General features: G+C 55.1%; 2 protein-coding genes across 3 annotated transcripts in view; one reads left to right on the top strand and one right to left on the bottom strand.

Moving 5' to 3' along the window:
• The window catches only part of LOC119957552 (2-oxoglutarate dehydrogenase, mitochondrial-like), a 67,606-nt gene extending 60,594 nt beyond the window's left edge, over nt 1–7,012 (bottom strand). The window contains exon 1 of the mRNA XM_038785700.1: nt 6,857–7,012. The gene's annotated coding sequence lies outside the window, so the exon portion shown is untranslated. The remainder of the gene's footprint in view (nt 1–6,856) is intronic.
• stard7 (StAR-related lipid transfer (START) domain containing 7) overlaps nt 6,762–17,549 on the top strand; it is a 55,096-nt gene continuing 44,308 nt past the window's right edge. The window contains exon 1 of one of the 2 annotated variants that reach the window (XM_038785570.1): nt 6,762–6,888. The gene's annotated coding sequence lies outside the window, so the exon portion shown is untranslated. Of the gene's footprint in view, nt 6,889–7,206; nt 7,328–17,549 lie in introns of those variants that run through there. The other variant, XM_038785569.1, reaches the window with a different exon arrangement.

Genomic DNA, 17,549 nt, shown 5'->3' with positions numbered 1-17,549 from the left:
ATTTTTTTTAAAAAGCAGCTATTTCCAATCGTGAGTGGTGCACGCTCGCAAATACGCGGCGGTTATATTACACAAGGATGTCGGCAAAGCAAATTCCATCGCGAGTAATAATGTAACACCAATGATGATACATCAGATTGTGTTTTCGAATGGAATTCCTCTTCCACCCTGAGAATTAAGGGTAGCAATCACCAAGTGAGAAGACCTGTCTTGAAATCAGCATCATTATGGAGGTGGGCCACCGCGAGATCAAATTACAGTGAAGTGCCATGAAGCAAGGTTCCACATGAATGGTCTCTGCCGGGGTGTGTTGCAAGCAGCAACACATTGTGAGGAAGAGGATTTATCTCGCTTACTGGCAAACGCATGCTGATCAATAGTCAAACGTGTTGAGCTCCTGTACGTGAGCAGACCTGACAGCCAATTATCGATCGGTCGGAGAGCAAATATTTCCAAACCACAAAGTGCGTTCCAAAGTTTAAGCGAGCGGGAACAAATTGAAACTCGGCCAGTTACGGTGGAGTACAGGGCCGGGGTTAAAGGTTCTCCAACTTTCCCGAGAGCTTGGGAACTTGGCTCTCTCTCTTCCCCCCTCCCCACACACAAGAGAATATTTTACACTTATACGAACACTTAACAGCAGATATATAAAATCCCCTCTATTGACATCATTCAATAGTTTAGAGGATGTGCAATTCAGACAGTGTGTGTGTGTGTGTGTGCGTGTGTGCGCGGGGGGTGGGGGTGGTTCTCGCAAAAGGTCTTTGCACTCCCCCTGACCACCTTATAAAAGGACAAAGAGGGTGAAGTACTCCCCGGCAGCTCACCTCTGCAATCACAAGAACCACAGGCAGACTGACGCCTCACATTGCGTGACTGCGAACTTCTAGCCCGAGGCTGTCAGCCATGAGGTAGCACAGTGGTTAGCACTGTTGCTTCACCGCACCAGGGTCCCAGGTTCGGCTTGAGTCGCTGTCTGCACTTTCTCCCCGTGTCTGCGTGGGTTGCCTCCGGGTGCTCCGGTTTCCTCCCACAAGTACCAAAAGACGTGCTTGTGAGGTGAATTGGACATTCTGAATTCTCCCTGTGTACCCGAACAGGCGCCGGAATGTGGCGGCTAGGGGATTTTCACAGTAACTTCATTGCCGTGTTAATGTGAGTCTACTTGTGACAATAATAATAATTGTATTATTATTATTACAGGGATGGTCCATTCCCCACCACAATTCCATCCTGCATTCTATGCATCACAACGACCACATCTTCGCCATCCATTTCCTACCCCATTAGGAATCAATCACTCAGTAATTTCCAAGGCATGATGCAACTATTCCGGAGGTCAGCAACCCACGCCCCAACCCAATCCTCCTCCAGCATTCCTCCAGTTAATTTGGCTCAATGGCACGTTCAAATAACAATAATCTTTATTGTCACAAGTAGGCTTACATTAACACCGCAATTAAGTTACTGTGAAAATCCCCTCGTCGCCACACTCCGGTACACGGAGGGAGAATTCAGAATGTCCAATTCACCCAACAAGCACGTCTTTCGGGACTTGTGGGAGGAAACCGGAGCACCCGGAGGAAACCCACGCAGACACGGGGAGAACGTGCAGACTCCGCACAGGCAGTGACCCAAGCCGGGAATCGAAAACGGGACCCTGGCGCTGTGAACTAACAGTGCAAACCATCCCTTCTCTGCTGCCATGGGAGAAAGAGGCAGACACGCCTCCGTGACCACGCTATCCAGCACCAAGTATTTGGACTGAGCCTAATAAACTAAATTACACAAACGGAGACAAAATAAATAGGGGCAGCCCTTTAAAGGGGTACTATTTTAAACAAAAGCAAATGAAACGTCAAACTGAAATAGGATTATAAAGAGTCAATAAAGGGCTCGAGACCCTGCGGTGCAAACCGGGCACGGAAGACCCCGATGGTGCCCGTGGACACTGCTGCGATCTGGCCGACTCCAGTCTGTCCAAGCCAGCGATCTTCCAAGCATTAGTTCTTCCAACAACAAAACAACGACATTCCGAGTCCCAATTGCTCTCGCTGGCTGCGAATGCCTATCCCACGGCGTCACCGGCCCCAAACACATCCCCCTCATCCCTTTTGGAAAACATTTAGGCGAGGAGGGATATTCAAAGCCCGTGCGGAAGCGCCACCTTCGCTTATAACCGGAGCAACCTGTCACGGCAAGGCCTTTTTGGAATATTAGGTCCAATTGGCAACTTGTTCATGTTCTGAGCTGCCTGAGAGCACACTCATGGGCCGCAGCAGAATTAGTCTGACACTGGGTACAAGGAACAAAATGTCCCCTTGATATTACTTTGTGTGCAAGAAACCGTGCACCCGGGACAAACATTTCGCCCACCAGGATAAGGCAAATTCTTAAAGACAAACCACTGGCCGCTAGTCACTTCAAAGAGGAGGCAGAGAAAGAGGCCGAGTACGTCTCAGATAGAGATGGGGGAAAAGAAAACCTGTTTCCTACAAAGATTTGTCAATTCGATCATTGATTCTGCACATACCAGAAAAGACTGTGTGAATTCACCCTCCTCTTCTGACGTCTTATAAGCAGGCACGTAAAAATGTCAACCCTTCAGTCCGCTTGCAACGCCACACAGGGAAAGGCGATGGTGGAACCTGTCGCCGAGCTCCCTGAGCACACTGCCCCATCAAACAAGGCATGGGCAGCACGGTAGCACAGTGGTTAGCACAGCGCCAGGGTTTGGGTTCCATTCCCGGCTTGGGTGACTGTCTGTGCGGAGTCTGCACGTTCTCCCAGTATCTGCGTGGGTTTCTTCTGGTTTCCTCCCACAAGACCCGAAAGACGTGCTTGTTAGGGTGAATTGGACATTCTGAATTCTCCCTCCGTGTACCCAAACAGGCGCCGGAATGTGGCGACGAGGGGATTTTCACAGTAACCTCATTGCAGTGTTAATGCAAGCCTACTTGTGACACTAATAAAGATTATTGTTAAGACGTAGCTTGGCTGGTGGCAAGAATGAAATGAAATGAAATGAAAATCGCTTATTGTCACGAGTAGGCTTCAATGAAGTTACTGTGAAAAGCCCCTAGTCGCCACATTCCGGCGCCTGTCCGGGGAGGCTGGTACGGGAATGACCCTCCCTATTAAGATTCTTCCTGCCGCACGAGGAGATTCAGTAGCACGGCTGTGGTGGGGAAAAGACTATCACCCATCTGTGTCTAGAATAAAGCTTTGCAAGGAAGGTCGGAAAGATGGACAGTTTTCGTAATGGCCTCATCCCCGAGCAGCCTGGTAACATGGGACTAAGAGGCTTATCCCAGGGGCCCACACTGGGATAAATACCAGATGGTGCTGGAGGACCTTTGGTCTGCCTGAAACTGCTGGTATCCCAGCGCAAAGAGATGTCATCGATTCATAGAATTTACAGTGCAGGAGGCCACTCGCCCCATCGAATCTGCACCGGCCCGTGGAACGAGCGCCGCATTCAAGCCCACGCCACCGCCCTATCCCCGTAACCCACCTAATCTTTTGGACGCTAACGGGCAATTTACCATGGCCAATCCACCCAACCTGCACATCTTTGGACGACTGACGCACACAGGCCGAGGTCAAAATCCCACCCGAGGGCCTGGAACATGTTCGGGTTGCACGTCTGGCATGAAACGTAAATTGCAAACACGACCTATCAAATTGTTGAGAGTGGGACACTGCAGAGTACCACACTGGGCAAGGGGAGGAGATGGTCCGGTAGCGGCGATGCCACTGAACTGGCGCCTAATTGATAAAAATGTTTTTAAAAAATAAGGCGCCAGAAATCTGGAATAAAAACAGAAACGGGGGAGTGGGGGCAGCATTTTTTTGTTTCCATTGCATGGCAACTGACTGCAAAGTGCCCTCAGAAACTGCTTCGCCGGGGACTTGGGTGATGGGGCTGGGAGGGGGGGAAACCAGGCAAATTAGTGCTTTTAAAAAAAATTAAAATTTAGACTCCCCAATTATTTCCCCCCCCCCCCCAATTACGGGGCAATTTAATAATAACCTTTTATTGCCACAAGTATGAAGTTACTGTGAAAAGGCCCTAGTCGTCACATTCCGGCACCTGTTCGGGGAGGCTGGTACAGGAATTGAACCCGCGCTGCTGGCCTTGTTCTGCATTACAAACCAGCTGTTTAGCCCACTGAGCTAAATCAGTCCCTGCTGGTTAGCGTGGCCAATCCACCGACCCTTCACGTCCTTGGGTTGTGACATGGGGAGAATGTGCAAACTCCACACGGACAGTGACCCGGGTCCGCGGCAGCGTGAGGCAGCAGTGCTAACCACTGCATAACTGCGAGACGGGGGGGTGGGGGAGGTCACGATGGCAGGTGGGGGAGGTCGCAATGGGGCCTGTGTCGAGCGGGCAAGGCTTTGGCCTTGTGCTCTGTAAACTTGATGCTCAAGGTGGGGGTCACACAGAGGTTGAGCCATGTCCTGAGGAGGGAATGAGGGGTGGCGTGGAGGGAGGGGCTGTAACCCAAGGATAAGGGAAGGGAAAGGGGGGTGAAGAGGTTGAGGGGGGGGTGAAGAGGTTGAGGGGGGGGTGAAGAGGTTGAGGGGGGGGTGAAGAGGTTGAGGGGGGGGTGAAGAGGTTGAGGGGGGGGTGAAGAGGTTGAGGGGGGGGGTGAAGAGGTTGAGGGGGGGGTGAAGAGGTTGAGGGGGGGTGAAGAGGTTGAGGGGGGTGAAGAGGTTGGGGGGGTGAAGAGGTTGGGGGGGGTGAAAGGTTGGGGGGGGTGAAGAGGTTGGGGGGGGTGAAGAGGTTGGGGGGGGTGAAGAGGTTGGGGGGGGGGTGAAGAGGTTGGGGGGGGGTGAAGAGGTTGGGGGGGGGTGAAGAGGTTGGGGGGGGTGGAGGTTGTGGGGGGGGGTGGAGGTTGGGGGGGGGTGAAGAGGTTGAGGGGGGTGAAGAGGTTGAGGGGGGGTGAAGAGGTTGAAGGGGGGGTGAAGAGGTTGAGGGGGGGTGAAGAGGTTGAGGGGGGGTGAAGAGGTTGAGGGGGGGGTGAAGAGGTTGGGGGGGGTGGAGAGGGTGGGGGGGGGTGAAGAGGTTGGGGGGGGGTGAAGAGGTTGAGGGGGGGGTGAAGAGTTGGGGGGGTGAAGAGTTGGGGGGGTGAAGAGTTGGGGGGGTGAAGAGGTTGGGGGGGTGAAGAGGTTGGGGGGGTGAAGAGGTTGGGGGGGGTGAAGAGGTTGGGGGGGGTGAAGAGGTTGGGGGGGGTGAAGAGGTTGGGGGGGGTGAAGAGGTTGGGGGGGGTGAAGAGGTTGGGGGGGGTGAAGAGGTTGGGGGGGGTGAAGAGGTTGGGGGGGGTGAAGAGGTTGGGGGGGGTGAAGAGGTTGGGGGGGGTGAAGAGGTTGGGGGGGGGTGAAGAGGTTGGGGGGGGGTGAAGAGGTTGGGGGGGGTGAAGAGGTTGGGGGGGGTGAAGAGGTTGGGGGGGGGGGAAGGGGTTGGGGGGGGGGGAAGAGGTTGGGGGGGGGGTGAAGAGGTTGGGGGGGGGTGAAGAGGTTGGGGGGGGTGAAGAGGTTGGGGGGGGTGAAGAGGTTGGGGGGGGGTGAAGAGGTTGGGGGGGGGTGAAGAGGTTGGGGGGGGGTGAAGAGGTTGGGGGGGGGGTGAAGAGGTTGAGGGGGGGTGGAGGTTGAGGGGGGGTGAAGAGGTTGAAGGGGGGGTGAAGAGGTTGAAGGGGGGTGAAGAGGTTGAAGGGGGGGTGAAGAGGTTGAGGGGGGGTGAAGAGGTTGAGGGGGGGTGAAGAGGTTGAGGGGGGGTGAAGAGGTTGAGGGGGGGGTTGAAGAGGTTGAGGGGGGGGGGTGAAGAGGATGGGGGGGTGAGGTTGAGGGGGGGGTGAGGTTGAGGGGGGGGTGAGGTTGAGGGGGGGGTGAGGTTGAGGGGGGGTGAGGTTGAGGGGGGGGTGAGGTTGAGGGTGGGGGGTGAGGTTGAGGGGGGGTGAGGTTGAGGGTGGGGGGTGAGGTTGAGGGGGGGGTGAGGTTGAGGGGGGGGGTGAGGTTGAGGGGGGGGGGTGAGGTTGAGGGTGGGGGGTGAGGTTGAGGGTGGGGGGTGAGGTTGAGGGGGGGGTGAGGTTGAGGGGGGGGGTGAGGTTGAGGGGGGGGGTGAGGTTGAGGGGGGGGGGTGAGGTTGAGGGGGGGGTGAGGTTGGGGGGGGGTGAGGTTGGGGGGGGGTGAGGTTGAGGGGGGGGTGAGGTTGAGGGGGGGTGAGGTTGAGGGGGGGGGTGAGGTTGAGGGGGGGGTGAGGTTGAGGGGGGGGTGAGGTTGAGGGGGGGGGTGAGGTTGAGGGGGGGGTGAGGTTGAGGGGGGGTGAGGTTGAGGGGGGGGTGAGGTTGAGGGTGGGGGGTGAGGTTGAGGGGGGGGGGGTGAGGTTGAGGGGGGGGGTGAGGTTGAGGGGGGGGGTGAGGTTGAGGGGGGGGTGAGGTTGAGGGGGGGGGTGAGGTTGAGGGGGGGGGTGAGGTTGAGGGGGGGGGTGAGGTTGAGGGGGGGGGTGAGGTTGAGGGGGGGGGTGATGCCCCCCCCCACCCCAGGGTGACCTTGCGACATCCCATCCCCTCCCCCCAGGCGGCCGCCGCCTCTCAGCCTCAACTCCAGCGCTCCTCCCATTCCCCTTCCCCATTGGCCCGCCCCGCTGTCACTCCGGCTGACTGACAGGACGGAGCCGCACTCTATTGGTCCTCCCATCCTCCTACATGTGACGTGTTCCGGCCAGCTGAGCTCCCGCCCCCCTCCCACCGTTGACCCGGTGGGCTGCTCGCGGTCGGTCGACCCCACCCCTCCCACTCGCCTTTCCCCCCCGAGGGGTTAACACTCGAAGGACGGCCGGCTCGCCTCTTACCGAATCCAACGTCGGCTCCTCCAATGTCCAGGGTGAGAACGATCCGCCCCCCGCAGCCCCTATCGGCCCGCTAGATTTCCTCCCCGCAGCCGGCGCTGGCCACCAATGACATGGAAACCGGCGCGCGCCGGCGTGGTGGCGTCAACCGCGCGCCCCGCCCACTCCGTGGTGGCGTCACCCGTGTGCCCTTACGCGGTGACGTCGACCATCACGCCCCCGCCCCTTCGGCGCCGTCGTAGTGACCTCACCCCCGCGCTCCGCCCCTTGCGCGGCGATGTTGCCCGCCCGCTCGGCGCCGGCGTGGTGTCGTCACCCCGCGCGCTCCGCCCCCTTCGACGTCGCCGGCGCCCCTGCGTGCTGACGTCACACAGGGCCACCACCTGGAGCCAGGTGAGAAGGGCAGATAACCTGTGCCCCCTCCAGACACACAGGTAGCTAGGTTGGATGGGCAATTGAGGAAGAGCTGCCTGGGTAAGTCTGCCAGATGGGGCTTTGCAAAGAGTAGAGCCAGCAATGGGCACACAGCTTGTTGAAGAACAGGGTGGCACAGTGGTTAGCACTGGGACCCAGGTTTGATTCCTTGGCTTGGGTCACTGTCTGTGTGGAATCTGCAGGTTCTCCCCGTGTCTGTGTGGGTTTCCTCTCACAAGTCCCGAAAGATGTGCGGGTTAGGTGGATTGGCCACCTTTCAAAGGTTAGGTGGGGTTATGGGGCTGACCCAAGATGTGGTGCTTTCTCAGAGAGCAGGCTCGATGGGCCGAATGGCCTCCTTCTACACAATAGGGATTCTACAATTCAAAGGGGGAGATCTGAATCAAACTGAGTGCTTTCATTTATATAGCCAGCTTCCGCCCCCCCATCTCGCTCACCTCCTCCTGGAGTGCCCACATAGTGGTGTGAGCATGGGATTGACACACCGGTTACGTGGCCTGACCTGCCTGAGGGCTCACCTCTGTCTATTTTCCAAAACGGCGTTGTATCTTCCGTCAGTTTACAAAAGATAGGGATGATTGGCGGCGCAGTGGTTAGCACTGCTGCCTCATGGCACTGAGGATCCGGGGTCGATCACTGGTCTGGGGTCACTGTCCGTGTGGTGTTTGCACGTTCTCCGTGTATATTGTGTGGGTCTCACCCCCACAACCCATAGATGTGCAGGGCTGGTGGATTGGCCATGCTAAATTGCCCCTTAATTGGAAATAGAAGGATTGGGTTCTCTAAATTTATTTTAAAAAGTTATCCTGACTCTGTGGCTGCAAAGGGTGCAATTAAGATGCTGTAAATGTGTGATCATCATCAATTCCAATCATGTATGTTGTTTACCTATATAAAAATAATCTTTATTGTCACAAGTGGGCTTACATTAACACTGCAGTGAAGTTACTATGAAAATCCTCGAGTTGCCACACTCCGGCGCCTGTTTGGGTACACGGAGGGAGAATTCAGAAAGTGCAATTCACCAACAAAACACGTCTTTCAGGACTTGTGGGAGGAAACTGGAGCACTCGGAGGAAACCCACGCAGACATGGGGACAACATGCAAATTCTGCACAGACAGTGACCCCAAGCTGGGAACCGAACCCGGGTCTCAATTGCTGTGAAACAACAGTGCTAACCACTGTGCTGCTGTGCCATATGTAGGGCTAATGGAATTTTATTTATAGAAAGAAAGTTCCCTGAGTTTAGATAATTGAGGGGTTGTGGTTCGCCATTAGTAAGATTGTCATATCCCAGGGAGTGGGATGGAGATGATGTAATTAATGGGAGGAGCCAGGTCTATAGCAGGCAGTTTAGCTGTTAGTTTCGTGAGGAAACTATCAAAAGACAGCAAGGCTTGAACTTGGTGTCTGAAAGAGTCTCGCTCTCCAAGCAGTCTTTTCAAGAAATCTGTATCCAGAGGACAGCAAGTATCCCTGTGTTTTCTCACTTTATTTAGAAGTGGCATTTGACCTGTGGTGGGCTTTGCTTGATTGGAGATAGAGAAGGTATCAGTTAGAACGCAGTGTTTTTATTGTTAAGAATTGTAAGCTATTTTCTGTGGTGGTAATGCAATTTGATCCTCTATTAAGAATGAAGTTTGTTTTAGGGCGGCGCAGTGCTGCCTCACGGCGCCGAGGACTCGGGTTCGTTCACTGTCCACGTGGAGTTTGCACATTCTCCCCGTGGATTCATTCCAGGAGTGAAGTATCCTTTCCTCACAGGTTTACAACTGAAAACAAAAACTGTTTGTGCTTCTTGTCCAGTATCCTCACAAATGGTGCGGTCTGGTCCAGGTTCTTCACAGCAGGAGTGGGCCATTCGGCCCCTCGAGACTGTGCACCGTTTGATAAGATTGTGGCTGATCTTAAGTGTCGCCAACTCTATGTTCCTGCCTACTCTCTATACTCGTATTTGTCCCTTGCCAGTCAAGAATCCATCTCCCTCAGCCTGATAAATATTCAAGTAACCTGGGCTAGATGCTCCGATTTCCAGGCTACATCTGGCGTTTTACGTGGGAAAATTCGGCGCAGACCAAGCACCGATCCTCCAACCGGTGAGGGGCTGGGAGCCGCGGCATGTAAAATGCACGGCCTTCCCGACATAAACGCCTGGAGAATTGTCGGGTACGTGGCCACGCAGACGCACGATGACGACCTGTAGCCGTCGCGCCGCACACCATGGCGCCGGCCGTGCGTGGTCCTGACCTGCCAGATAGTGCCCCCTTGCCACCCCAAGGTTACGCCCTAAGGCCGTCCCAATGGCGTGCGACGTGCTCCTCGATGATGCTGTTTTAGAGTAGGCAGAGCAGCTGAAAACAGGAGCCGCCCCCGATTCCATCGCAATAACGGATTCTCCGCCCGTTCGCCGATTACAAAATCGCCGCCGGGGAACAGAGAATCCGGCCTCCTGGAATACCACAGACTAACGTCCCTCTGAGAGAAAGGATTTCTCCACATCTCTGGCTTCATCGATCACCTCGCCCCTTCCTGTTGTTTTGTACGTGACGTAAATGCCAGCAGCAAACAAGGTGTAGTTTCAGTACCAAACACTGGGCAATGTGCCCGCTTATCGCCACAATGCTGAGAATTTGGGAGCGATACGCCTCCTGATCTTTGGACTCCCTCACTATTTGGTTATATTGTCCAAAGATAAGGAGCAAAGAGGGGTGTTGCCTCTTCCCTGGTGTGTGATTGGACAGCGTGCAGGGGGCGGCGTAGTGTGAAAGAGTTTCTGATTTGGGGGCCTGCCCTCTTCACCTCAGTTAATCTTTTTTTGTTATTTTTCTGATTTTTCCAATGAAGGGGCGATTTAGCGTGGCCAATCCACCTAACCTGCACATCTTTGGGTTGTGGGGGTGAGACCCACGCAGACATGGGGAGAATGTGCAAACTCCACATAGACAGTGACCCAGAGCCGGGATCGATCCTGGGATCTCTATCCCACTACACACCGTGCTGCCGTTGCACCACTCAGAAAGAAGTGCTTATTTCACACATTAAATTTGGATATTCTGAATTCTCCCTCGGTGTATCCAAACAGGCGCCGGAATGTGGCGACGAGGCGATTTTCACAGTAACTTCACTGTTAACGTAAGCCTACTTGTGACACGAATAAAGATTATTATTCCTTAATATTAAAATATCACTCTTAACATCCTTCCTGGCATCCCAGTATGATGTAGCATTTATTCATTGAGAGGATCAATCAGCGTTCCCTACTCTCTGCTTAAATACTGGCAGAAAATAGAAGACTTGCATTAAAAAAAGCATTCTTAATAGCCATCTCAAAATACATTATAGCAGAGGGCAGCACGGTGGCGCAGTGGGTTAGCCCTGCTGCCTCACAGCGCCGAGGTCCCAGGTTTGATCCCGGCTCTGGGTCACTGTCCGTGTGGAGTTTGCACATTCTCCCCGTGTCTGCGTGGGTTTTGCCCCCACAACCCAAAAATGTGCAGAGTAGGTGGATTGGCCGCGCTAAATTGCCCCTTAATTGGAAAAAAATAATTGGGTACTGTAAAATTGAAAAAAACAAACTCTTTGGGAGAGGGGCTCTTAATAATAATAATCTTTATTAGTGTCACAAGTAGGCTTACATTAACACTGCACATTCTCCCCGTGTTTGCGTGGGTCTCGCCCCCCACAACTCAAAGATGTGCAGGCTAGGTGGATTGGCCACGCTAAATTGCCCCTTAATAGGAAAATATTAATTGGGTACCCTAAATTTATTTTAAAAAAGAAGTGAGTTCCAGGATTTTGACCCAGCGACAGTGAAGGAACGGCCGATATATTTCCCAGTCGGGGCGGTGAGTGACTTATAGAATATACAGCGCATGAGGAGGCCATTCGGCCCATCAAGTCTGCACCGGCCCTTGGAAAGAGCACCCTCCACTCTATTCCCGTAACCCCACCTAACCTTTTTGGACACTAAGGACAATTGATCATGGCCAATCCACCTAACCTGCACGTCTTTGGACTGTGGGACTCCGCACAGACAGTGACCCAAGCCGGGAATCGAACCTGGGAGCCCGGAGCTGTGAAACAACTGTGCTAACCACTGTGCGTCAGTTCCTAGGTATCTGCTGCCCTCGTCCTATGGGCGAGGTCACGGGTGGAAGGTGCTGCCAAAGGAACCTTGGCAACTTCCATTCTCTCGCTGGTACACTCAACTGCCACTGTGCGCGGTGGTGGAGGGCTTGAATGTGTACGGTGATCAGGAGCAGATAATTAATGTTTGGCGTTGCTGACTGGGGGTGAATGTTGGCCAGAACACCCTTGCTCCCCTTCGAGGTAGAGCCACAGGGGCCTTTAATAGCCACTTGTGAGTGACATATCTCTCTTTAATGCTTCATCTGAAAGGTGGCAGTGCAGTGCTCCCTCAGTCCTCTGCATTGGAGTCCCACCCTTGAATTTCGCACTCCAGCCCTGTTGTGGGACTTGAATGGAGAAGCTTGTGACTTGGAGACGGGTCGTGCTGGCCACTTCATTGCAAGATTGAGCTGAATTTGCCTTGTGGGGAAAAACATTGCACGTGCTGGGCACAGCAACCGTCATGATTGTGAAATTGGCTGTGAACGCGTTGGCGGCTTAAGGTTTCCCGTTTGCAAAAAGGCCGAGGATTCCATTCGCAAGCCCCGGTTGGGAACCTGGGAAATGTGAGCGCGTGGCAAATCTTTCCGAACATAGAACATTTAGTGCAGAAGGAGGCCATTCGGCCCCTCGAGTCTGCACCAACCCACCCAAACCCTCACTTCCACCCTATTCCCTCTAACCCAATAACCCCTCCGATCCTTTTTTGGACACTCAGGGCAATTTAGCGCGGCCAATTCACCTAACAGCACGTGTTTGGACTGTGGGAGGAAACCGGAGCACCCGGAGGAAACCCATGCAGACACGGGGGAGAATGTGCAGACTCCGCGACCCAGCAGGGAATCGAATCTGGGATCCTGGCGCTATGAAGCCACAGTGCTAGCCACTGTGCTACCGTGCTGCACTACTTTGCAGTTGAGCACAACTTGGTCAGGACTCCCAGAGGGGATAGCGAGCATCAAGAGAGTCGAGCATGGCGGCACAGTGGTTAGCATTGCTGCCTCACCGTGTCGAGGACCTGGGTTCGATCCCGGCCCTGGGTCACTGTCCGTGTGGAGTTTGCGCATTCTCCCCGTGTTTGCGTGGGTCTCGCCCTCACAACCCAAAAGATGTGCAGGATAGGTGGATTGGCCGTGCTAAATTGCCCCTTAAGTGGAAAAAAAGAATTGGGTACTCTAAATTTATTTTAAAAAAGAGAGTCAAGATGCACTGGGGAGCTGAAAGCAGTTCATTTATTTGCAAAGTCACCCAGCTTCGGGCTGTCAGACCACAGGAGAGAAAGGATTTTAATTAACTCCTTGAAGGTGAGAAATTAAAAGATAAATTTGCTGAGGAATAGGTGCTCAACGAAGCGATTTGTTTGCAGAAATAATGATCCACAGGAGACCCCAAAGGTTCAGTGCTCGTTAGAGAATACCCTGGCGGCTCTTCACCTCTGCCGGTTATTTTGCACAGGCAAGAGGCCTGGGCTGATCGACTGCAGTGTGCATCAACGTGTTAATGTTTACACCACGCCGGTTGCTTCTGTTTCCTCAGAAGAATTTGACAGCTTGCGTTCCCCTTGTGAAGTACCTCTTCCTTGCCGGATAAGAGGGCCATATTGGCGCCGCATGGCAGTACAAGGCAATTTAAATCGCGGCAGATTCAGGCCTTTCTCACGGGAGACGTTGCGTGCGGGAAGTCGCTCGGTCGCACAGAATGTGCAGCTTGCTGAAAAGAGAGATGGGTAGCCCGAAGCTTTTCACCTTGCACGCAGTCGGACAAGTGCAAGAGTGCCAAATTTCAAACAGTTGCGACAATTTCCATAGCAGGAGAAAGGGATGCTGCTTGATTGGCTGTGGTGTCGCCTTGGAGAAAGCAGCGGGGAATTATTGGTTCTCCAAGCTTCTGGATAATTTTAAAAAAAAAGGGGCAAAGCTTGATCTTGTACCTTTTGTTTGCAGAGAAAGGTCTGTCCAAGGTTACAGAGAAGAGCTCTTTTTTAAGCAATATGGGGTGGAATTTTTATGAAAAAGCATAGGTGAATGTTGGAGGAGTACTTTCCCCCAGGAATGGTATGTTTCTTGGTTGCCAGACCCGCAGAAACAGTGAAAGATGTGGCTGGAGCTACAGCAGAGAGACAAAAGCCTCTTCCAGCATGCAGACGGGGGAAGGGCGAGTTTAAAGGCTTCAAGCTGACCTGAGGGCCTTTATGAAAGCTGAATTCTCGCAGCAGAGGGAACAACTGGGAAAGGATCTCACCAAGGGCTCTTTTAAGGGTCCGCAACGGCGCTGATTTGATTTTTCCCCGGATGGGAACGCAACCTCTGTGCTTGGAAGCTAGTGGATGGGCTGGACTAGACGTGGAGCGACCAGAAAATCAACTTTGCAGCAGAAGAAGGTGCGAGGCAAAAAGGACAAGATGGCGGCGGGCGGGAAACCGGCAGCAGTGGGCGAGGGAGCAGCAGGAGCTGCTGCTGCGCTCCTTCCAGGAACTAAAAGCTGAGATCCTGGCGCCGTTGAGGGCATCCCAGGACAGGCTCGGGGCGACTCAGACGGCTCAGGCTGCGGAGATTCGGGAGCTGCAGCAAAAGGCTTCGGAGAACGAGGTCGAACTCCTGGGCCTGGCGGTGAAGGTGGAGTCGCACGAGGCGCCTCACAAGAAATGGTTGGCAAGGATGGAGGAGATGGAGAACCGCTCCCGCCGGAACAATCTGCGGATTTTGGGCCTCCCGGAGGGGCTGGAAGGTTCGGATTTGGGGGCCTACGTGGTCCTGATGCTGAACTCGCTGATGGGCGCGGGGTCGTTCCGGGGACCCCTGGAGCTGGAGAGTGCCCATCAGGTGTTGCTGCGGTAGCCCAGGCCGAACGAGCCGCCCAGGACGGTGCTGGTCCAATTTCAACGCTTGGTCGACCGTGAGTGTGTGCTTCGCTGGGCGAAGAGGGAGAGGAGTAGTAAGTGGGAGAATACGGAGATCAGGATCTACCAGGACTGGAGTGCGGAGCTGGCAAAGAGAAGGGCTGGGTTTAACCGGGCGAAGGCAGTGCTCCACAAGAAGGGGGTCAAGTTTGGCCTGTTACAGCCGGCACGCCTGTGGGTCACTTATAAAGACCGCCAACTTTATTTTGACTCCCCGGAGGAGGCCTGGACTTTTGTCCAGGCAGAGAAGCTGGACTAGAACTGAGGACTGGGGGCTGGGGAACGTTGTACGCAGCCCGGAAGATTTGTCCTCCTTGATATCCTTTCGCTCTTATTGGTTCTATTGGACGATGTGTTTTTTTGCTGTCTTGCCTTTTCTTTTCTGCTTTTCGGGACTGTTATCTGTTTACTTGGGTGTTTTATCATATCATGTTGGTATTTTTATTATTTCACTGATTGCGGGTTTGGGTGGGGTTCGCGGCCCTGTTGGGTCATGTGCCTGTCTTCCCACGTTTTGGGTCGGGGGAGCGGGGCTTGGGATGGGAGGCACGGGCCTTTCTCCCGCGCTGGAGAAGCAGGGGGCGGGGTCGGCATTGGGGGAATGGTTGGGGGACACCGGGGAGGGTAATTGGGGTGGCGGGAGCAGCCGGGGTCAGCAGGAGTCGGCTGATTTACGGAAGTACAATGACCGGAGTTACGCAGCTAGGGGGGCCCTAGCTTTGGGGGGGGGGGGGAAGAGAGGGTCGGCAAGAGGGGGGGAATACCGGATTGCTGCTGGAATGGCCAAGAGGGAGCTGGAGCGTGCAGAGGGGGTCGGGATGGGGGTCTGTCGCTGTGGGGAACGGGCTGAGCGGGGGGCGCGGGCACGTGACGGATTACGGAAGGGTGATGGCTAGTCGAGGGGGGGGGCAGGTGGCCCTCCGATCCGGCTGATCACCTGGAATGTGAGGGGACTGAATGGGCCGCGTGTTCGCGCGCCTGAGGGGGCTGAAGGCGGACGTGGCTGTGCTTCAGGAGACGCACCTGAAGGTGGCGGATCAGGTAAGGTTGAGGAAGGGGTGGGTGGGCCAAGTGTTTCATTCGGGGCTGGATGCAAAAAACCGGGGGGGGGGTGGCGATCCTGGTGGGGAAGAGGGTGTCGTTTGAGGCGTCGAGTGTGGTGGCAGACAGCGGCGGGAGGTGTGTGATGGTGAGCGGCAAGCTGCAAGGGGAGCGGGTGGTGCTGGTCAATGTATACGCCCCGAATTGGGATGATGCGGGTTTCATGCGGCGCATGTTGGCCCGGATTCCAGATTTGGAGGTGGGGGGCCTGATAATGGGGGGGGATTTCAACACGGTGCTGGATCTGCCACTAGATCGATCCAGTTCCAGGACGGGTAGGAGGCCTGCGGCGGCTAAGGTTCTGAGGGGGTTTATGGACCAGATGGGAGGGGTGGATCCTTGGAGGTTTGGGAGGCCGAGGGCCAGGGAATTTTCATACTTCTCCCATGTGCATAAGGCCTACTCCCGGATCAATTTCTTTGTTTTGAGTAGGGCGCTGATTGCGGGGGTAGTAGACGCTGAGTACTCAGCGATAGCCATTTCTGACCATGCCCCGCTTTTGGTGGACCTCGAGCTGGGGGAGGAGAGGGACCAGCGCCCGTTGTGGCGCTTGGAGGTGGGGCTGCTGGCGGACGAGGACGAGGGGGCGGGTTCGAGGATGCATCGAGAGGTACCTGGAGGCCAACGATAATGGGGAGGTCCGAGTGGGGACGGTCTGGGAGGCACTGAAGGCGGTGGTCCGGGGGGGAGTTGATCTCCATTCGGGCCCACAGGGAGAGAGGGGAGCAGAGAGAAAGGGAGAGATTGGTGGGGGAGATGGTGAGGGTGGACAGGAGGAACGCGGAGGCCCCGGAGGAGGGATTGCTGATGACCACCAGAAAGGCGGAAGCTCAGTGGAGAAAGGCTCAGGGTGCGGTGTACGAGTATGGGGAGAGGGCGAGTAGGATGCTGGCACACCAGCTCCGTAAGCGGGATGCGGCTAGGGAATTGGTGGAGTTAAGGACCGGGGAGGAAATGTGGTGCGGAGGGGGGTAGACATTAACGGGGTCTTTAGGGACTTTTATGAGAGACTATATCGGTCCAAACCCCCGACGGAGAAGGGGGGGATGGGGCGCTTTTTGGACCGGCTGAGATTCCCGAGGGTGGAGGAGGGACGGGTGGAGGGTCTGGGGGCGCCAGTTGAGCTTGAGGAGCTGGTTAAAGGGATAGGGAACATGCAGTCGGGGAAGGCGCCGGGGCCGGATGGGTTCCTGGTTGAATTTTACAAGGCGTATGCAGACCTGCTGGGCCCCCTGTTGGTTAGGACCTTCAACGAGGCGAGGGAGGGGGGGGCTTTGCCCCTGACGATGTCTCGGGCGCTGATCTCCTTGATCCTTAAGCGAGACAAGGATCCCCTGCAGTGTGTGGTCATACAGGCCGATCTCACTCCTGAATGTGGACGCCAAGTTGTTGGCAAAGATCTTAGCCACGAGGATAGAAGATTGTGTGCCGCAGGTTATCCACGAGGATCAAACGGGGTTTGTGAAGGGGAGGCAGTTGAACACTAATATACGGAGGCTCTTGAACGTTATTATGATGCCGGCGGTGGAAGGGGAGGTGGAGATAGTGGTGGCGCTAGATGCGGAGAAGGTCTTTGATAGGGTCGAGTGGGGGTATTTGTGGGAGGTGCTGGAAAGGTTTGGGTTTGGGGAGGGGTTTGTCAGTTGGGTGTGGCTGTTGTATGAGGCCCCGATGGCGAGTGTGGCCACGAATAAGAGGAAGTCGGAGTATTTTCGACTATACCGAGGGACGAGGCAGGGGTGTCCCCTGTCCCCCCTACTTTTTGCGCTGGCAGTTGAACCCCTGGCTATGGCGCTGAGGGAGTCGGGGGGATTGGAGGGGGCTGGTCCGGGGTGGGGAGGAGCACCGAGTGTCGCTCTATGCGGACGACCTATTGTTGTATGTCGCGGACCCGGTGGGGGGAATGCCGGTGGTGATGGGGATTCTCTGGGAATTTGGGGATTTCTCAGGGTATAAATTTAACTTTGGGAAAAGCGAGCTGTTTGTGGTACACCCGGGGGACCAGGAGGGGGGCATTGGGAGGCTCCCACTGAGCTTCAGGTACTTGGGGGTTCAGGTGGCCAGGAGCTGGGGGGCCTTGCATAAGCTAAACCTCACAAGGCTGGTGGAGCAAATGGAGGAGGAGTTTAAG

This window comes from Scyliorhinus canicula, chromosome 26 (assembly GCF_902713615.1).
Source record: "Scyliorhinus canicula chromosome 26, sScyCan1.1, whole genome shotgun sequence".
In the NCBI taxonomy this organism is placed as follows: Eukaryota; Metazoa; Chordata; class Chondrichthyes; order Carcharhiniformes; family Scyliorhinidae; genus Scyliorhinus; species Scyliorhinus canicula.
The sequence above is the reverse complement of the archived record's forward strand: the minus strand, read 5'-3'. Positions and strand labels throughout refer to the sequence as shown.